At 40.4% G+C, this 22,672-nt stretch overlaps 1 non-coding gene across 1 annotated transcript; it reads left to right on the top strand.

Moving 5' to 3' along the window:
* The first annotated feature begins 6,613 nt into the window (after positions 1–6,613).
* On the top strand, positions 6,614–6,721 carry LOC112718897 (small nucleolar RNA R71). The gene has a single exon (XR_003161223.1). It is a non-coding gene; the product is annotated as a small nucleolar RNA R71 (small nucleolar RNA).
* The last annotated feature ends 15,951 nt before the right edge of the window (positions 6,722–22,672 follow it).

Below are 22,672 nucleotides of genomic sequence, written 5' to 3'. Positions count from 1 at the left end.
AATCAATAAGATTGTGAAGCGCAAAATTGTAAATGACATAAATGTAAATGACTAGAATGTAAAGGAAGACAATAAAGTGCAGAAATGAAAATTGCTGAATGTAAAGTGCTGAATCATAAATGACTTGATTGTAAATGGAAATGAGGAATTGCTGAATGTAAAATTAAGCTATAAAGAAATGGATAGATAAGAATGGGGAAATTCATTGAGATTGGGAGATGTTGTCTCCTTGGATCAAATCTAGCTTAGATCTTCTTCAATCATTCAACTCATTGACCTCTTGGCAATCATGATTGATTGAGCCCCAATCCTTTGGTGACTCAATCTCTCAGATCTTAATTAATAGCCAATTCCTTGGTCTAATTTCTCATGAAGAGAGATATGCTTGGTCCCTGATTATACCACACCCTTGTAGGTCCAGGTAGATGGGGGATTATATGTCACGTATCCCATCACCAAATCCCAGAATCTACTCAAATATGAGAAGGGATTTCAAGCATGGTTTCATGTTTCCTTTCCCAATGTTCCCATGAAACCCAATTGCATTCAACCTCTTTCCCAAGATAATTGAACACTAAGCATTAAGAACGAAATTTCTCCTAGAAAACCAAGAGAAGATGAAGAGAAGAAGAATTTCACTATTATCAATCCATCAAGTACAACAGAGCTCCCTCTCTCAATGAGAGGGAAGTTAGATACATATAGCTTGAAAAGTACTCAAAAGTGGAGTGTAAAAGTGGATCTAGAACTAACTGCTTAACCCCTCTTCAATACTCTTTGGGGGTATTTATACTACTCATAGTGAAAATAAAGAAATTACAAAACTGAAAAAGGGAAAATTACATTTTGGAGGGAAAGAAAACACTCAATCAACGTGACTCCTTAGCTGGCGTGTGGTTGGCGCTTCATCGGCGTGTCACGTGCCCTTCAAAATGGCTTGGCGTGCCACGCTCAATCCTTCAAGTGGCACGCTCGTCCCTTGTCAACCTTGGCGTGCCATGCCTTCGAACTCAAGTGGCACGCCATAGTGGCATTCTTGTGTTGGCGTGCCACGCTTTTGAGCACAAGTGGCACGCCCTTTGATTTTTCTACTTCGTTTACCTCTGGAAACTTGAACTAGCGTGGCATGCCCAGGGTCTGGCATGCCACGCCCTTGTTATGTGCTTGGCTAAGCTTCTCTGGAAAGTTACACTAGCGTGGCACGCCCAGGGTCTGGCGTGCCACGCCCCTTTCTGAGTGAGTGGTTCTTCGGTTTGGCGTGCCACGCCACGAACTCAAGTGGCATGCCCTAATGATGCTTTGGCCTTTGAATGACACTGGCGTGCCATGCCTGTTTGCTCAAGTGGCACGCCTAAGTGAAGAATAGTGATTGACGTGCCACGCCTTCGATACTAAGTGGCACGCCCTATGTAAATGGCCTCTTTCACCCTCTTTGGAAACTTATACCAGCGTCCCACGCCTAAAGATTGGCGTGCCACGCCCATGATCTTGTCTCGCTCCATTAAGTGGCGTGCCACGCCTTGGCCTTCAAGTGGCACGCCAAAGTGACCTTTTGGAACTGGCGTGCCATGCCTTCTACACCAAGTGGCACGCCAAAGTGACTTTTTGGAACTGGCGTGCCATGCCTTCGACACCAAGTGGCACGCCTAGTCTTCAATTGCCTTCAGGCCTTTCTCTGGATCATTGTACCAGCGTGCCATGCCATGCTGCTCAAGTGTCACACCCATGTATTTGTGCACTCTATAAACTTGGCGTGCCATGCCTGGTTCTTCAAGTGGCACGCCTAAGTGACTTTTGGGAGCTGGCGTGCCATGCCTTCGACACCAAGTGGCACGCCGTAGTGGAGATTCTTCTTAAGGTGGTGAATTGGCGTGCCATGCCTTTGACTTCAAGTGGCACACCCATAGTAGTTAATGGGTCAAGCGTGCCACGCCTCCTTTTGTGTCCTCCATTTTGCTCTCTGAAATTTTGTACTAGCGTGCCACGACTAGTCCTTGGTGTGCCAAGCGCACATGCATGCTTGGATCTCCCTTCTGGAATTTAGTACTGGCGTGCCACGCTTAGCTCCTGGCATGCCACGCCAGTGTATTTTTGTGGCGTTTGCCCCCAAGTGACACGCCAGTCTCACACGCCCAGCTTCTTGTTTGTCTTCTTCCCATCTTTGACACCTTTTTCCCCTGCAATTTAGCACAGCTCATCTCAAAGTATTGTACCATAATATTCATCAAATAATGCATGAATTGTACTGATCAAATGGGATTTGTGCTCTTTTATGGTCTTCTTTATGCAAGAAAGAAGGGTAGATGATGCAAGTCATCACAACACCAAACTTAAGTTTTGCTTGTCCCAAGCAAATTAATGTGCGTACCCTTTATATCTTGAGGCCTTGGCTTCGAAGGAATGCAATACAACTAAGAGTAAAACTAAGTGCCTAACACATGTATGAATGTTTTAATTGTCATGGAAAGCTCTTGGATCCTTGAGGGTTCACTCAGGTATAGGCTTTAGGGGTCCTTTCTATTGATTGTCACCTTGAAGTAGTAAAGGTTGTTTTGCTTTCTTGACCACGACTCTATGTGTTCTGTCTCAAGACAACCCTTTAATTAGGCTTTCAATTAGCACTCCCAAACCAGTTGGTTTTAGGGTACTGGGTTGTGAGACACCCCTAAGAATTTACTTGCCCAGGTCACTTTTTGACACATCTTCACCACAAGCATCTACTAGGATCATTGATTCCTTTTGAGCTTTTTAATGTTTCTTTTTCTTTTCTATCCCAGTAGTTGATGCTCAGAGCCTTGGGTCTTTATTGCTTACTACTTCTTGGTTATATGGATATTCAAGGAACACCCCTTAGTCTTCTCTTTGTTATACCTTCTAGGACTAGCTCTCTCCATGACTCATTTTCTTTTAAGTTCATCCAAGGTTCTACACTTAGCTTCTTGTTTCTTAGTTTGTTTGATGATCTCTCTTGGCTTTGGTCTCTCTTATTGTTTTTGCACAACTCACAATAACTCTTATGGAAACAAGCTCTACTTTTATTGAAGTTGTAAAGAAGACTTGAAATACATGGTATTTTCTTTCTTAAAAAAAAAGACTGATAAAGCTTCAAACTGGAATTGAAAATAAGCATAAAACATAAACTTATCCTAGCATGATTATTCAAAAAGTAAATAAAGCAAAAGCTTAAATAGAATTTAGAAATTAGAAAGTGTCAACCATGGGATTTAACAACCTTGAGCAGCATCATCTTTAGTTCATTGGCCCCTTCCCTTTGTCCTTCTTCTTGGGAGGGGATGAGCCTCCTTCATCCGGCTTGGAAGAACCTTCTTGAGCCTTGGTGTCCTTGGGCTTCCAGAATCCTAGCCTCCTCATGTAATCCCTTTCATCTTCCTTATGTTTGGCTAGCATTTCCTCTTGTCTTGCACTTAGCTCTTCCATTCCTTGCATGAAGGTTGGATAACCTGGGTTTAGAGCGGCAACAACATTACACAAGTGATTCAGCTTTGCTTGTGTGTTGATGTCATACTGCCTCCTGGATATGGTCCTGGCATCATAGAGATGCCTGAACTAGGCCAAGTTCCTCTGTTGCCACTTGCCTTGTTCTCCTATTTTGTTCAGTGTGCTTCGCACCTCTCCCCAGTCAAATTGTTCTTGCTGCTCCTTCCTTATAAGCTCCCAATTCTCTTGGAGTTGTTGAATGTTTTGGTTGACTTGGCTCCATTGTTGTTGCTGAGCCTCCTTAAATTGATTGATATCTTCCCTCAAGTGGTGTAGATCTCCCCTCATTTGGTGTACATCTCCTTGCATTTGCTTCCAATTGAAACCTTATGGAAATTGTTGATATTGGTATTGTGGTGGTAGTGGTTGAAATCCTAAAAATTGAGGTTATTCTTCTGCCTCTCCCTCCTCTTGTTATTGCTGTTGTGGTTCATGAGCATGGGCTCTTCATTCTCTAACCCTGTTGAGTGGGTGGATGGTGCACGAAATTGTGATCAATACTTTTCACAAATCAAATAATCCCTGGTAATGAATCCAAAAACTTGGTGTTCAATACCATGGCATAAACATAACTTCGCACAACTAACCAGCAAGTGTACTGGGTCGTCCAAGTAATAAACCTTACGCGAGTAAGGGTCGATCCCACAGAGATTGTTGGTATGAAGCAAGCTATGGTCACCTTGTAAATCTTAGTCAGGCAAACTCAAATGGGTATAGTGATAAACGCATAAAACATAAAGATAAAGATAGAGATACTTATGTAATTCATTGGTAGGAATTTCAGATAAGCGTATGAAGATGCCTTCCCTTCCGTCTCTCTGCTTTCCTACTGTCTTCATCCAATCCTTCTTCCTCTTTTCCATGGTGAAGAGAAAGAAGGGATTTGATAGGTGAGGGGTTTTTGGGGAAGAGGTGTTGAGGTGATTGGTGAATGGGTGAAGAAGAGAGAGAGTGGTGGGGTAGGTAGGGATCCTGTGGGGTCCACAGATCCTGAGGTGTCAAGGAAAAGTCATCCCTGCACCAAATGGCAAGCAAAATCTCGTTTTGTGCCAATTCTGGCGTTAAACGCCGGGCTGGTGCCCATTTCTGGCGTTTAACGCCAGCTTCTTGCCCTTTTCTGGCGTTTAACGCCAGTCTGGTGCCCCTTTCTGGCGTTAAACGCCCAGAATGGTGCCAGACTGGGCGTTAAACGCCCAACAGCTAGCCTCACTGGCGTTTAAACGCCAGTGGGTTCTTCCTCCAGGGTGTGCTGTTTTTCCTTCTATTTTTCTTTCTGTTTTTGCTTTTTTCATTGATTTTGTGACTTCTTATGATCATCAACCTACAAAAAATATAAAATAACAAAAGAAAATAGTTAATTATAAAACATTGGGTTGCCTCCCAACAAGCGCTTCTTTAATGTCATTAGCTTGACAGAGCACTCTCATGGAGCCTCAGAAATGCTCAGAGCTATGTTGGAACCTCCCAACACCAAACTTAGAGTTTGAATGTGGGGTTTCAACACCAAACTTAGAAGTTGGTTGTGGCCTCCCAACACCAAACTTAGAGTTTGACTGTGGGGGCTCTGTTTGGCTCTATTTTGAGAGAAGCTCTTCATGCTTCCTCTCCATGATGACAGAGGGATATCCTTGAGCCTTAAACACCAAGGATTCTTCATTCACTTGAATGATCAACTCTCCTCTATCAACATCAATCACAGACCTTGCTGTGGCTAGGAAGGGTCTGCCAAGGATGATGGATTCATCCATGCACTTCCCAGTCTCTAGGACTATGAAATCAGTAGGGATGTAATGATCTTCAACTTTAACCAGAGCATCCTCTACAAGTCCATGGGCTTGTTTTCTTGCGTTGTCTGCCATCTCTAGTGAGATTTTTGCAGCTTGCACCTCAGAGATCCCTAACTTCTCCATTACAGAGAGAGGCATGAGGTTTACACTTGACCCTAAGTCACACAAGGCCTTCTTGAAGGTCATGGTGCCTAAGGTATTGAAAACTTCCCAGGATCCTGTCTCTTTTGAGGCAGTTTCTGCCTAGACAAGTCATCCAGTTCTTTGGTGAGCAAAAGAGGTTCATCCTCCCAAGTCTCATTTCCAAATAACTTGTCATTTAGCTTCATGATAGCTCCAAGGTATTTAGCAACTTGCTCTTCAGTGACATACTCATCCTCTTCAGAGGAAGAATACTCATCAGAGCTCATGAATGGCAGAAGTAAGTCCAATGGAATCTCTATGGTCTCATTTTGAGCCTCAGATTCCCATGGTTCCTCATTGGGGAACTCATTGGAGGCCAGTGGACGTCCATTGAGGTCTTCCTCAGTGGCGTTCACTGCCTCTCCTTCCTCCCAAAATTCGGCCATGTTGATGGCCTTGCACTCTCCTTTTGGATTTTCTTCTGTATTGCTTGGAAGAGTACTAGGAGGGAGTTCAGTAATTTTCTTGCTCAGCTGACCCACTTGTCCCTCCAAATTTCTAATGGAAGACCTTGTTTCAGTCATGAAACTTTGAGTGGTTTTGATTAGATCAGAGACCATGGTTGCTAAGTCAGAGTTATTCTGCTTAGAACTCTCTGTCTGTTGCTGAGAAGATGATGGAAAAGGCTTGCTATTGCTAAACCTGTTTCTTCCACCATTATTGTTGTTGAAACCTTGTTGAGGTCTCTGTTGATCCTTCCATGAGAAATTTGGATGATTTCTCCATGAAGGATTATAGGTGTTTCCATTGGATTCTCCCATGTAATTCACCTCTTCCATTAAAGGGTTCTCAGGATCATAGGCTTCTTCCTCAGATGAAGCCTCCTTAGTACTACTTGGTGCATTTTGCATTCCAGACAGACTTTGAGAAATCATATTGACTTGTTGGGTCAATATTTTGTTCTGTGCCAATATGGCATTCAGAGTGTCAATCTCAAGAACTCCTTTCTTCTGACTAGTCCCATTGTTCACAGGATTCCTTTCAGAAGTGTACATGAATTGGTTATTTGCAACCATTTCAATTAGCTCTTGAGCTTCTGTAGGCGTCTTCTTTAGATGAAGAGATCCTCCAGCAGAGCTATCCAAAGACATCTTGGATAGTTCAGAGAGACCATCATAGAAAATACCTATGATGCTCCATTCAGAAAGCATATCAGAAGGACACTTTCTGATTAATTGTTTGTATCTTTCCCAAGCTTCATAGAGGGATTCTCCTTCCTTGTGTCTGAAGGTTTGGACTTCCACTCTAAGCTTACTCAATTTTTGAGGTGGAAAGAACTTTGCCAATAAGGCATTGACTAGCTTTTCCCAAGAGTCTAGGCTTTCTTTAGGTTGAGAGTCCAACCATGTCCTAGCTCTGTCTCTTACAGCAAAAGGGAATAGCATAAGTCTGTAGACCTCAGGGTCAACCCCATTAGTCTTGACTGTGTCACAAATTTGCAAGAATTCAGCTAAAAACTGATGAGGATCTTCCAATGGAAGTCCATGGAACTTGCAATTCTGTTGCATTAGAGAAACTAATTGAGGCTTAAGCTTAAAGTTGTTTGCTCCAATGGCACGGATAGAGATGCTTCTCCCATAAAAGTCGGGAGTAGGTGCAGTAAAGTCACCCAGCACCTTCCTTGCATTGTTGGCATTGTTGTTGTTTTCGGCTGCCATAGGTTATTCTCCTTTGAAGAATTCGGTTAGGTCCTCTACAGAGAGTTGTGCCTTAGCTTCTCTTAGCTTTCTCTTCAAGGTCCTTTCAGGTTCAGGATCAGCCTCAACAAGAATGTTTTTGTCTTTGCTCTTGCTCATAAGAAAGAGAAGGGAACAAGGAAATGTGGAATCCTCTATGTCACAGTATAGAGATTCCTTTAGGTGTCAGAAGAAAAGAAAAGTAGAAGACAGAAGTAGAAAATTCGAACTTATCAAAGGAGATGGAGTTCGAATTTTGCATTAAGGAATAGTGTTAGTCCATAAATAGAAAGATGTGAGAAGAAGGGAAGTAATTTTCAAAAATTAAGTAGAAGATTTTGAAAACATTTTTGAAAAACTTTGATTGATTTTCGAAAATGAAAGTGGAAAAGAAATCAAGTGATTTTTGAAAAAGATTTTGAAATTAGAAATGAAAAAGATTTGATTGAAAACTATTTTGAAAAAAGATGTGGTTAAGAAGGTATGATTAGTTTTAAAAAGATGTGATTGAGAAGATATGATTTGAAAAACATTTTAAAAAAAAGATTTGATTTTGAAAATTAAAAACTTGGCTAACAAGAAAAGATATGATTCAAACATTAAACCTTTCTCAACAGAAAAGGCAACATATTTGAAATGTTGAATCAAATCATTAATTGATAGCAAGTATTTTTAAAAAATAGAAAGAAATTGATTTTGAAAACATATGATTGAAAAGATATGATTTGAAAAAGATTTGATTTTGAAAAGCTTTGAAAACTTGAAAAAAAATTGCATTGAAAACAGAATCTTCCCTCTTGTGCCATCCTGGCGTTAAACGCCCAGAATGGTGCACATTCTGGCGTTTAACGCCCAAAACGATACCCTTTTGGGCGTTAAACGCCCAACCAGGTACCCTGGCTGGCGTTTAAACGCCAGTCTGTCCTTCTTCACTGGGCGTTTTGAACGCCCAGCTTTTTCCGTGCAATTCATCTGCTGTATGTTCTGAATCTTCAATTCTCTGTATTATTGACTTGAGAAGACACAAATAAAAAATATTTTTGGATTTTTAATAATCAAAATGCAACTAAAATCAAATGACAATGCATACAAGACACCAAACTTAGCAGTTTGTATACTATTGACACTAATGAAAATGCATATGAGACACATAAAACACTCAAGTCAAGAGAATTCAAAGATCAGAGTAAGAAATCATCAAGAATTATTTGAAGATCCTTAAGACACATCAATGAATGCATGCAATTGACACCAAACTTAACATGAGACTAGTGTCTCAACAAGAAAACATAAAATATTTTTGGTTTTTTATGATTTTGTAAATTTTTTTTTTGTGCTTTTTCGAAAATTAAGTGGAAAAAGGTATCAAAGTTCTTAATGAGAATTCCAGGAATCAGTGCAATGCTAGTCTAAGACTCCGGTCCAGGAATTAGACATGGCTTTACAGCCAGCTAAGCTTTCAAGGAAAGCTTCGGTCCAAAACACTAGACATGGCCAATGGCCAACCAAGCCTTAGCAGATCACTGCTCCAAAAGCAAGATTGATAGAAATCAACAAGCTTTTGAGATGATAAGTTGAAACCTCGGTCCAATGAAATTAGACATGGCTTCACAGCCAGCCAGACTTCAACAAATCATCATGAAACTCTAGAATTCATCTTCAAGAATTTCGAAAAAATACCTAATCTAAGCAACAAGATGAACCGTCAGTTGTCCAAACTCAACAATCCCCGGCAACGCGCCAAAAACTTGGTGCTGTTGCCGGATCAGAAATTTGGCACTGATGTTACCGGACCAAAAGCTTGCCGAAAACTCGAACAATCCCCGGCAACGGCGCCAAAAACTTGGTGCACGAAATTGTAATCAATACTTTTCACAAATCAAATAATCCCCGGTAATGAATCCAAAAACTTGGTGTTCAATACCATGGCATAAACACAACTTCGCACAACTAACCAGCAAGTGTACTGGGTCGTCCAAGTAATAAACCTTACGCGAGTAAGGGTCGATCCCACAGAGATTGTTGGTATGAAGCAAGCTATGGTCACCTTGTAAATCTTAGTCAGGCAAACTCAAATGGGTATAGTGATAAACGCATAAAACATAAAGATAAAGATAGAGATACTTATGTAATTCATTGGTAGGAATTTCAGATAAGCGTATGAAGATGCCTTCCCTTCCGTCTCTCTGCTTTCCTACTGTCTTCATCCAATCCTTCTTCCTCCTTTCCATGGCAAGCTTAAGCAAGGGTTTCACCATTGTCAGTGGCTACCTCCCATCCTCTCAGTGGAAATGTTCAACGCACCCTGTCACGGCACGGCTATCCATCTGTCGGTTCTCGATCAGGCCGGAATAGAATCTAGTGATTCTTTTGCGTCTGTCACTAACGCCCCGCCCTCAGGAGTTTGAAGCACGTCACAGTCATTCAATCATTGAATCCTACTCAGAATACCACAGACAAGGTTAGACCTTCTGGATTCTCTTGAATGCCGCCATCAGTTCTAGCCTATACCACGAAGACTCTGATCTCACAGAATGGCTGGCTCAGTTGTCAGGCGAGCACTCGGTTGTCAGGCGATCAACCATGCATCGTGTATCAGAAATCCAAGAGATATTAACCCAATCGAAGGTAGAACGGAGGTGGTTGTCAGTCACACATTCATAAGTGAGAATGATGATGAGTGTCACGGATCATCACATTCATCAAGTTGAAGAACAAGTGATATCTTAGAACAAGAACAAGCGGAATTGAATAGAAGAACAATAGTAATTGCATTAATACTCGAGGTACAGCAGAGCTCCACACCTTAATCTATGGTGTGTAGAAACTCCACCGTTGAAAGTACATAAGAACAAGGTCTAGGCATGGCCGAATGGCCAGCCTCCCAAAGAGGGTTCAATCATAAAAATATGATCAAAAGCTCCCTATTACAATAGTAAAAGGTCCTACTTATAGAGAACTAGTAGCCTAGGGTGTACAGAGATGAGTAAATGAAATAAAAATCCACTTCCGGGCCCACGTGGTGTGTGCTTGGGCTGAGCAATGAAGCATTTCCGTGTAGAGACTCCTCTTGGAGTTAAACGCCAGTTTTTATGCCAGTTTGGGCGTTTAACTCCCATTTTGGTGCCAGTTCCGGCGTTTAACGCTGGGATTTCTGTGGGTGACTTTGAACGCCGGTTTGGGCCATCAAATCATGGGCAAAGTATGGACTATCATATATTGCTGGAAAGCCCAGGATGTCTACTTTCCAACGCCGTTGAGAGCGCGCCAATTGGGCTTCTGTAGCTCCAGAAACTCCACTTCGAGTGCAGGGAGGTCAGAATCCAACAGCATTTGCAGTCCTTTTTAGTCTCTGAATCAGATTTTTGCTCAGGTCCCTCAATTTCAGCCAGAAAATACCTGAAATCACAGAAAAACACACAAACTCATAGTAAAGTCCAGAAAAATGAATTTTAACTAAAAACTAATAAAAATATACTAAAAACTAACTAGATCATACTAAAAACATACTAAAAACAATGCCAAAAAGCGTATAAATTATCCGCTCATCAGTGGATAACCACCACTTTCGCCAACTTCTTAGCAGTGATGAATTTATCTTGCTTCACATGGACCTTATCAATAATTTTTTCAACTCCAGCCTCATCACACAGCCTTTGTATGATGCTGGGGAATGCAACCTTGTGTTGTCACTTGTGCTTTTCAGCACTTTGTTGATATTGTTGGCAATCATCTCCCCCACCTTGTGTTGTCACTGGTGCTTTTCACCACTCCTTGGTCACCTCCAAAGTGTTGGATGTGGGGATTAGGGACCTCCTCACAAATTCTAGCCACCTTCTAGCTTGGGGGCTCAAATCTATTCTCCTCAATTGGTTGGGAATCCCATCCTTGATATTGATCCACTGCACATTCATCACACATATTTCGCTCAAAATCTCCTCAAACCCAGGGTCTTGTTGCTTCATTCTCTCTTCATTGCTCCACGTGGAGCTTGTCCTCTTCACCATTAGCATCCTTTCTATGCTAGAGGGGCTATAGTCAATGGATTTCCCCCTCACATAGCTAATGTAGCCATATTGTTGCCCTAGTTGAGGTTCTGCGTTGGCATAGAACTCCCTCACCAAGCTTTCTACCACTTTTTTTGGTGGGTTGCATAGAAGTGACCAACCCCTCTATTCAATCTCAATGTTGATTTCAATGTTTTCATTCCTCCCTAGTTGAAATCCAACTTTTGGAATAATTTTTCTCTCACTCACCAAACCATAAAATTGGTTTTGGTTGAATGCAGAGAGGAACTTGTAGGTATTGAAAGAGCTTGAGGATCTAGAGGTTGGTTCCCTGGTTCTTCTTTTCTTTGAGGTTGAGTTTTTTGGTGGTGCCATTAGGTTGGGAGAGTGTGAAAAAAAATATAGGGGGGTTGAAAAAGAAGGAGAAGGCAAAATAAAGTTTTTCTCCAATACCAAACTTAGGACTTGATTGTCCCAATCAAGAAAAAAGAAAGAAAATAGGGGATAGTAGAAGATGAAAGGAGATGCGAAAGTGAGTGTTGTAGGGGTTGTTGAAGTGGGGGGGAGGAGATGGGGAGTGAGGCTTTTATAATGGGTGTGTGATGTTGTTGGAAGGAGGGAAATAAAAGAGATTAAATGTTTTCCCAATTTGGGAAGTGGCGCCTAGCATAGGAAGAGGCGCCAACTCTTTTCTCATTGTGTCTTCTGTGTGTGTTGAGTTCCAAAGTGCAAGTACACTTTGACTTCCTTGTTTTGTGAGTTGTTTACCATGTGGGCCCCATCTTCTCTCCTGAAATTGAAACTGAACCCATTAGTAATGATAAAATAACCCCTTCACATTCCTTCTCATCAAGAATAAATTGGATTGCAATTGATGGGTGTCCCTTGAGAGACCAAACTTAATTCTTTGGCATCTTAATAAATTGATTTTATCATTGTGTATTTAATGCGTTCATAAGAGTGAAATAACATCAATTTTTTTATTTTCCTTTGTTTCCAAACTCCTCTAAACTCATTAAATCACGTTCATGTTCTTACCCAAAATATTAAGTGCTTTCAAATTGGGTGATTTGGGCTGCTATGTTATCATTGGTGGTGGCCACACCAAACTTAATCTATGGGCTTACTCTTCAAAATCAAACTTGTTGATTGTTTGTAAGCCTAGATTAAGTGGGTGAGGGGCCACACCAAACTTAGCACTTTAGCTAGTTCTCATCCCATTCACTCATCATTAGTTATGCATTCATCAAGTTGCAAATCCCAAATAAAAAGAAATAAAAGAGTGTAAAGAAGATCTAACTATCAAAGCTAACATCAAACTTTCTAATTTACAATTGTAAACTAATACTAATTACTGAAAATTAAGCTATCTAAGTCACAGAATTTAAACTACATATAAGAAAGGCAATTAAATCAAAAAGGATAAAGTGTTGGGGTGCCTGGTGCACGAAATTGTGATCATCAATGGCGCCATCAACATGGTACGCTCAATTGCAGTCTCAACTCTTTAGTACAACTTCGCATAACTAACCAGCAAGTGCACTGGGTTGTCCAAGTAATAAACATTACGCGAGTAAGGGTCGATCCCACGGAGTTTGTTGGTATGAAGCAAGCTATGGTCATCTTGTAAATCTCAGTCAGGCAGATTCAAATGGTTATGGAGGATGAATGATTAAAAGATAAATAAAACATAAAATAAAGATAGAGATACTTATATAATTCATTGGTGAGAATTTCAGATAAGCGTATGGAGATGCTTTGTCCCTTCCGTTTCTCTGCTTTCTGGTGCATGAAATTGTGATCATCAATGGCGCCATCAACATGGTACGCTCAATTGCAATCTCAACTCTTTATCACAACTTCCCACAACTAACCAGCAAGTGCACTGGGTCGTCCAAGTAATAAACCTTACGCGAGTAAGGGTCGATCCCACGGAGATTGTTGGTATGAAGCAAGCTAGGGTCATCTTGTAAATCTCAGTCAGGCAGATTCAAATGGTTATGGATGATTTATGAATAAAGCTTAAAGTAAAGATAGAGATACTTATGTAATTCATTGGTGAGAACTTCAGATAAGCGTATGGAGATGCTTTGTCCCTTCCGTCTCTCTGCTTTCCTACTGTCTTCATCCAATCCTTCTTACTCCCTTCCATGGCAAGCTGTATGTTGGGCATCACCGTTGTCAGTGCCTACAGTCCCGTCCTCTCAGTGAAAATGTTCAATGCACCCTGTCACGGCACGGCTAATCATATGTCGGTTCTCAATCAGGTTGGAATAGAATCCATTGATTCTTTTGCGTCTGTCACTAACGCCCAGCCTTCAGGAGTTTGAAGCTCGTCACAGTCATTCAATCATTGAATCCTACTCAGAATACCATAGACAAGGTTTAGACCTTCCAGATTCTCTTGAATGCCGCCATCAATTCTAGCTTATACCGCGAAGATCCCGATTAAAGAATCCAAGAGATATCCACTCAATCTAAGGTAGAACGGAGGTGGTTGTCAGGCACACGTTCATAGGTGAGAATGATGATGAGTGTCACGGATCATCACCTTCATCAAGTTGAGGAACAAGTGATATCTTAGAACAAGAATGAGCTGAATTGAATAGAAGAACAATAGTAATTGCATTAATACTCGAGGTACAGCAGAGCTCCACACCTTAATCTATGGTGTGTAGAAACTCCAACGTTGAAAATACATAAGAACAAGGTCTAGGCATGGCCGAATGGCTAGCCCCATGATCTAAGATAGCATAAGACTACTCAAAGATAGCTACCAAGATCTGATCTAAGAACTAGACGACCAAAGATGAAAATACAATAGAAAAAGGTTCTATTTGTAGAGAACTAGTAGCCTAGGGTTTACAGAAATGAGTAAATGACATAAAAATCCACTTCCGGGCCCACTTGGTGTGTTCTTGGGCTGAGCATTGAAGCATTTTTGTGTAGAGACTTCTCTTGGAGTTAAACGCCAGCTTCTATGCCAGTTTAGGCGTTTAACTCCCATTCTTGTGCCAGTTCCGGCGTTTAACACCAGGCATTCTTGAGCTGATTTGGAACGCCGGTTTGGGCCATCAAATCTCGGGCAAAGTATGGACTATTATACATTTCTGGAAAGCCCAGGATGTCTACTTTCCAACGCCGTTGAGATTGCGCCAATTGGGCTTCTTGTAGCTCCAGAAAATCCACTTCAAGTGCAGGGAGATCAGAATCCAACAGCATCTGCAGTCCCTTTCAGCCTCTGAATCAAATTTTTGCTCAGGTCCCTCAATTTCAGCCAGAAAATACCTAAAATCACATAAAAACACACAAACTCATAGTAAAGTACAGAAAAGTAAATTTTAACTAAAAACTAATAAAAATACAATAAAAACTCACTAAAACATACTAAAAACATACTAAAAACAATGCCAAAAAGCGTATATAGACAAGTAAATGAAGTTTTTTCCTGATCCTTGGGGTCTACAACAATCTGGTTGTAACCCGAATACCCGTACAGAAAATAATAGTACTCATGTCCTGCTAATCTTTCAAGCATTTGGTCCATGAAGGGCAGGAGAAAGTGATCCTTTCGGGTGACTTCATTAAGTTTCCGGTAGTCAATGCACATACGCCATCCGGTCACCGTTCTTGTGGCGGTATCAATTCATTATTTTTATTCACTACAACGGTGATCCCTCCCTTCTTAGGAACTACTTGCACTGGGCTTACCCAAGGGCTGTTCGAGATAGGGTAGATCACCCCTGCTTGCCACAACTTCAACACCTCTTTCTGAACCACTTCATTCATAGTTGGGTTTAGCCTCCTTTATTGCCGTCTTGAGGGGTTGGCATCCTCTTCAAGTAAGATTTTATGCATGAACATCGAAGGATTGATTCCCTTTAAATCAGAAAGTGTCCAACCTATGGCATCCTTATGTTTTCTCAGCACTTAGATAAGTTCCTCTTCTTGTTCCTTACTCAGACTTGAATTTATGATCACTGGGTAAGTGTTGTTAGCACCCAAATATGCATACTTCAAGTTGGGTGGTAAGGCTTTCAGCTCTAGTTTTGGTGATTCCGCATCTTTGTTGTCTGTGGTAGTTGGCATGATTGAGTTCCTTATGTTTGCTTATGGTAATTTTCCATCTGATGCTTGCTCCAGCTCAATATTTTCTTCGCATTGTTCTTCTCCCATAATTTCTTGAACTATCTGTTCCATGGTGTCTACCAGCATGCATTCTCCTATGGGTTCCTTGGGGTAACTCATTGCTTTGAAGACGTTGAAGACCATTTTTTCTTCATGCAATCTCAAGACTAATTCCCCTTTTTGCACATCAATAATGGCTCCAGCAGTAGCTAGAAATGGTCTTCCTAGGATAATTGACGTGTTGGCTTCTTCTTCCATGTCCAGTACAACAAAATCAGCAAGGAAAATGAACTCTCCCACTTTCACTAGCAAGTCTTCCACCACCCCATGTGGAAACTTAAATGTTCTATCAGCCAATTGGAGTGCCATTCTTATTGGCTTGACTTCCTCAATCTTCATCCTTTTCATCAAGGTTAGAGACATAAGATTTATGCTAGCTCCCAAATCACACAAAGCTTTCTCAATAGTGATTTCGCTTATGATGTAGGGGATTTGAAAACTCCCTGGATCTTTCAGCTTTTGAGGCAACTTCTTCTGTATGATGGCGCTGCATTCTTCATTCAACACTATGGTTTCTTTTGCCTCCCAGTTCCTCTTTTTGGTTATAAGCTCCTTCAAGAACTTGGCATAGAGTGGCATTTGTTCTAATTCCTCAACAAATGGTATGTTGATTTGGAGCCTCTTGAATATCTCCAGGAATTTAGAGAACTGGCCATCCTTCCCATCTTTTCTCAATCTTTGTGGGTATGGTGCCTTTGGCACATAAGGCTTCAACACTGGTTTTGGTGGAGGTGAAACTGAGGTCTCCCCTTCATCCTCGTTTCTATGTTTCGGTGCAACCTCTTCATGATTACCCTTACTTGGTGGTCCTTCCTCTACAACCTTCCCACTTCTTAGAGTTATGGCCTTGCATTCCCCTCTTGGGTTCCCCATGGTATCGCTGGGAAATGTGTGTATGGAAAGTGGAATTTGCTTGGACAAAATTTCCACTTGTGCTTCCAACTTTGAGATTCCTGCACCTTGATTTTTCAGATTTGACCTGTATTCCTCTTGATTAGCATCTATCCTTCTGTCAGTTTGTGCTTGTCTGTCCATGAGGGAAGAGACTGCCCCTGAAATCTGGGATGATAGTTGTGCTATTGCAGCCTCCATCCTATCAAAGTTGCTCTTGATTTTGCATGGTTGCATAGTTGAGGATGGTGCATCTTGATTGAGGTTGTTGTGTATGGGTTGGTTGTTATGGTAGGCTGTGTTTTGTGAGTTAGGTAGGGTGTATGGTTCACTGTTTGATGGTTGGGGTTGTGATTTTGTTGATTTGATGGATAAGGCTTGTTGTGGTCCCGGTTGTGGTTTTGTTGATTTCCCCACCCAAAGTTTGGGTGGTTCTTCCAACCTGGGTTGTATGTCTTAGAGTGTGGGTCATATGGTGTTCTAGATGAATTGTGCACATAATTGACTTGTTCCCGGTCACCTTCAGATTCTGATGTATTTCCTTCTTGTTGAGGAGTTTGGTCTTGAATAACTGAGGCTTGTTTGGCCTCCATCCTCTTGGTTAAGGCTGCTATTTGTGCTGTAATTACCTTGTTCTAAGCTAACAAAGCATCTAAAGAGTTGAGTTCTAGCACTCCCTTCTTCTGAGTCCTTTTTGAGGCATAGAAATACTCATTTTCAGCTATAGTCTCAATGACATCTATGGCCTCTTCAATGGTTTTCTTTTTGTTGAGTGAGCCTCCTGAAGAATGATCCACTGCCTTCTTTGCTTTATAGGATAGTCGCTCATAAAAGATATGTAGTTGTACCCATTCATTGAACATTTTTGGTGGGCATCTTCTTGTCAGATCTTTGAATCTCTCCCAGGCCTCATAGAGTGTATCTCCATCTTGTTGTCTGAAAGTTTGCACCTCAGCTCTCAACCTATTGATTCTTTGTGGAGGGTAAAATCTTGCAAGGAATCTGTTCACAACCTCCTCCCATGTAGTTAGGCTATTGATGAGCGGATATTTTATACGCTTTTGGGGTGTAATTTCATGTAGATTTTAGCATGTTTTAGTTAGTTTTTAGTATAATTTTATTAGTTTTTAGGCAAAATTCATATTTCTAGACTTTACTATGAGTTTGTGTGTTTTTCTGTAATTTCAGGTATTTTATGGCTGAAATTGAGGGAGCTGAGCAAAAATTTGATTTAGGCTGAAAAAGGACTGCTGATGCTGTTGGATTCTGACCTCCCTGCGCTCGGAATGGATTTTTGGAGCTACAGAAGTCCAATTGGCACGCTCTCAATTGGGTTGGAAAGTAGACATCCAGGGCTTTCCAGCAATATATAATAGTTCATACTTTGCGCGAAGATATACGATGTAAACTGGCGTTCAATGCCAGTTCCATGTTGGAGTCTGGCGTTCAGCGCCAGAAACATGTTACAAAGTGGAGTTCAACGCCAAAAACAGGTTACAACCTGGTGTTCAACTCCAGACCCAGCCCAGACACGTGAGAAGCTTAAGTCTCAGCCCTGCACACACCAAGTGGGCCCCAGAAGTAGATTTCTGCACCAATTATCTTAGTTTACTCATTTTCTATAAACCTAGGTTACTAGTTTAGTATTTAAACAACTTTTAGAGACTTATTTTGTATCTCATGACATTTTTAGATCTGGATTTGATACTCTTTGATGGCATGAGTCTCTAAACTCCATTGTTGGGGGTGAGGAGCTCTGCAGCGTCTCGATGAATTAATGCAATTATTTCTGTTTCCCATTCAAACATGCATGTTCCTATCTAAGATGTTCATTCGCGCTTCATTATGAAGAAGGTGATGATCCGTGACACTTATCACCTTCCTTAATCCATGAACGTGTGCCTGACAACCACCTCCGTTCTACATCAGATTGAATGAGTATCTCTTAGATCTCTTAATCAGAATCATCGTGGTATAAGCTAGAATTGATGGCGGCATTCATGAGAATCCGGAAAGTCTAAACCTTGTCTGTGGTATTTCGAGTAGGATTCAAGGATTGAATGGCTATGACGAGCTTCAAACTCGCGAGTGTTGGGCGTAGTGACAGACACAAAAGGATCAATGGATCTTATTCCGACATGATCGAGAACCAACAGATGATTTGTCGTGCTGTGACAGAGCATTGGGACCATTTTCACTGAGAGGATGGGAAGTAGCCATTGACAACGGTGACACCTTACATATAGCTTGCCATGGAAGGAGCCTTACATTTATGAAAGTGAGGAAGCATTATGTTACAGAAATTCAGAAGACAAAGCATCTCCAAAACTCCAACATATTCTCCATTACTGCATAATAAGTATTTATTTCATGCTCTTTTATCTTTTACAATCAAGGATAAAGAATCCTATTGGTATCCTGACTAAGATTAATAAGATAACCATAGCTTTCTTCAAACCAACAATCTCCGTGGGATTTGACCCTAACTCACGTAAGGTATTACTTGGACGACCCAGTGCACGTGCTGGTTTGTGGTACGAGTTGTGAAAAGTGTGATTTACAATTTCATGCACCAAGTTTTTGGCGCCGTTGCTGGGGATTGTTTGAGTTTCAACAACTAAAAGTTTATTTTGTTACTTATATTAGGAATAGAGTATTGTTGCTATAGAGTCATTAAATTTGAGTCCTTTAATTTCTTTTCAAAAATTTTTCAAAAATATTATTTTTCTTTATCAATTTTTACTTTTTTCGTGGGTTTAATGTCTTGTTCTAAGTTTGGTGTTAATTGCATATTTTATATTTTCTTTTTAAATTTTCGAAGTTGTGTTCTTTGATCTTCAAGTTGTTCTTGTTTATTTTTCTTGGTTGATCTTTAGTTTTTCTTGTTCTGTGTCATTTCTTGTTTTTCTTGTGCTTTTCTAAAGCATTAGTCTTCAAAAAGGAATTTATTTTTGGTTAGTGAAAATACCTATTCAAAACAAGTGTTACCTTTACTGCCCAATTGGCTAGAGCGTTGGTCTATGTTCTTGGTAATTGGGTATCTTTTTTTAAAATCTTTTTTAAAAATAATTTTTCTTTGATTGAATCTTATGCCAAACTTTAAGTTTGGTGTTTTATTATTTTATTGTTAATCTTTTTATAATTTTTGAAAATTTTATTGAAGTTTTCTAAAAATTTTAAGTTTGGTGTTCCTTGGTATTTTTCCTCCAAAATTTTCGCAAAACAAGGAGCATTAGATCTAAAAATTTTAAGTGTTGTGTCTTTTGTGTGTTTTTCGCTTTCATCATAAAATTCAAAATTCAAAAAAAAATATCTTTTCTAACTATTTTTAAGCCATATTTTTCGAATTTTTAATTTCAAAAATTTTTCAAATCTTATCCTTTTAAGATTTTTAAAAAAAATTTTTAATTATATCTTTTTCAAAAATATCCTAACCACTTTCTCTCTCCTCACTTTTTCGAAAATCTTCATAAAATATTTTTAAATTATTTTTTAATTTATTTTTATTTTTATTTTTTTAATTTTATTGTCATCTTTATTTTATTTTATTTTATTATTATTATTTCAAAATTTCTTTTATATATAATAAAATAAATAAAATAAATTCACATCATCTCCTTTTCTCCATTATGGACATAAGTGGAAATGAATAGTCCAGAAGGACTCTTGGGTCATATGCTAACCCCACTACTGCTTCATATGGGAGTAGTATCTGTATACCCTTCATTGGAGTTAGTAGTTTTGAGTTGAACCCTCAGCTCATTATCTTGGTGCAGCAAAGTTCCCAGTATTCCGGTCTTCCACAGGAAGAACCTACAGAGTTTCTGGCACAGTTTTTACAAATTGCTGACACAGTACATGATAAGGAAGCAGATCAGGATGTCTATAGATGATTACGGTTTCCATTTGCTGTAAAAGACCAAGCTAAGAGGTGGTTAAATAACCAACCTAAAGACAGCATAAAGACATGGAAACAACTGTCAGAAAAATTTCTGAATCACTATTTCCCTCCAAAACGGATAACACAGCTAAGACTGAGCATCCAAGGCTTTAAACAAGGAGATAATGAATCCCTTTATGATGCCTGGGAGAGATACAGAGAGATGCTAAGAAAATGCCCCTCTGAAATGTTTTCAGAGTGGGTGCAGTTAGACATCTTCTACTATGGGCTTACAGAAAAAGCTTAGATTTCTCTAGACCACTCAGCTGGTGGATCTATACACATGAGAAAGACAATAGAAGAAGCTCAAGAGCTTATTGATACAGTTGCCAGAAATCAGCATCTGTACTTAAACAATAAACCTTCCATCAACGATGAGGCTAAAACAATAACTGCTGAACTCAGTCCTGTGGAACAAGTTACTGAATTCAATCAGCAACTGGATTTTCTAACAAAATAGCTGGCCGAATTCAAGGAGATACTACAAGAAACAAGAATGGCTAATATAAATATAGAAGTCCAGCTAAAGCAAATAAAACAACAATTATCAAAACAAATAACAGAAGAGTGTCAAGCAGTTCAATTAAGAAGTGGGAAAACATTAAATACCTCACCTCAAGACAGCAAGAAGCCAAGAAATAAGCAAACTACCCAAAATCCCTATGAGGACAGTAAGAGCCCAGAGAGGAATAATTCTGACACTCAAACGCCAGAGAATGGGTGGAAAGCTGGCATTGAACGCCCAAAACATGCTCAGTTCTGGCGTTCAATGCCAGAAACAAGCAATGATTTGGCGTTGAATGCCCAAAGGGAGCATAGTTCTGGCGTTCAGATGCCAGAAACACGTAAGGAGTTGGCGTCTAATGCCACTCCAGCTTCCACCTCTGGCATTCAAATGCCAGTGGGGGATCAGACACATACAAGTGCTGATAATAACCCATCTAAAAAGGCTTCTCAACCCACATCTGTAGGCAATAAATCTGCAGCAACTAAGGTTGGGTAATACAAAGCCAAAATGCCTTATCCTCAGAAACTCTGCCAAGCAGAACAGGATAAGCAATTTGCCCGCTTTGCAGATTATCTCAAGACTCTTGAAATAAAGATTCCATTTGCAGAGGCACTTGAGCCAATACCCTCTTATGCTAAGTTCATGAAAGAGATCTTAAGTCATAAGAAAGATTGGAGGGAAATTGAAAAAGTTTACCACACTGAAGAATGCAGTGCAGTCATTCTGAAAAGCTTACCTGAGAAGCTTAAAGATCCAGGAAGCTTTATGATACCATGCACATTAGAAGGTACTTGTACCAAGCAAGCTCTATGTGATCTTGGGGCAAGTATTAACCAAATACCTGCAGCTACTATCAAAAAACTTGGGTTGACTGTTGAAGTTAAACCAACCCGGATATATCTCCAACTTGCTGATGGCTCCATTAAATACCCATCAGGTGTGATTGAAGACATGATTATCAAGGTTAGGCCATTTGCCTTTCCCACTGACTTTGTGGTGCTGGAAATGGAGGAGCATAAGAGTGCAACCTTCATTCTGGGAAGACCTTTCCTAGCAACTGGCCGAACCCTCATTGATGTTCAAAAAGGGAAAGTATCCAGTCAATGAGGATGAGTTCAAGTTGAATGTTGTCAAAGCCATGCAGCATCCAGACACCCAAAATGACTGCATGAGCGTTGATATTATTGACTATCTGGTAAAATAAGTCAATATGGCTGAGAGTCTCGAATCAGAGCTAGAAGATATCTTTAAAGATGTTCAGCCTGATCTGGAGGAACCAGAGAGAATAATAAAACCTCTAAAAATCCATCAGGAAGAGGAGAAACCTCCCAAACCCGAGCTCAAACCATTACCACCATCCCTGAAATATGCATTTCTGGGAGAAGGTGATACCTTTCCTGTAATCATAAGCTCTACCTTAGAGCCACAGGAAGAGGAAGCACTAATTCAAGTGCTAAGGACACACAAGACAGCTCTTGGGTGGTCCATCAGTGATCCTAAGGGTATTAGCCCAGCCAAATGCATGCACAAGGTCCTATTGGAGGGTGACGCTAAGCCAGTGGTTCAACCACAAAGGCGGCTGAATCCAGCCATGAAGGAGGTGGTGCAGAAGGAGGTCACTAAATTACTAGAGGCTGGGATTATTTATCCTATTTCTGATAGCCCTTGGGTAAGCCCTGTCCAAGTCGTCCCTAAGAAGGGTGGCATGACAGTGGTTCATAATGAAAAAAAGAACTGGTGCCTACAAGAACAGTTACAGGGTGGCGTATGTGTATTGATTATAGAAGGCTCAATACAGCTACCAGAAAGGATCATCTTCCTTTACCATTCATAGACCAGATGTTAGAAAGACTAGCAGGTCATGAATACTACTGCTTCCTGGATGGATATTCAGGTTATAATCAAATTGCAGTAGATCCCCAAGATCAAGAGAAAACAACATTCACATGTCCATCTGGAGTATTTGCATACAGAAGAATGCCATTTGGCCTGTG

Source organism: Arachis hypogaea, chromosome 10 (assembly GCF_003086295.3).
Source record: "Arachis hypogaea cultivar Tifrunner chromosome 10, arahy.Tifrunner.gnm2.J5K5, whole genome shotgun sequence".
NCBI lineage: Eukaryota > Viridiplantae > Streptophyta > Magnoliopsida > Fabales > Fabaceae > Arachis > Arachis hypogaea.
The sequence above is the reverse complement of the archived record's forward strand: the minus strand, read 5'-3'. Positions and strand labels throughout refer to the sequence as shown.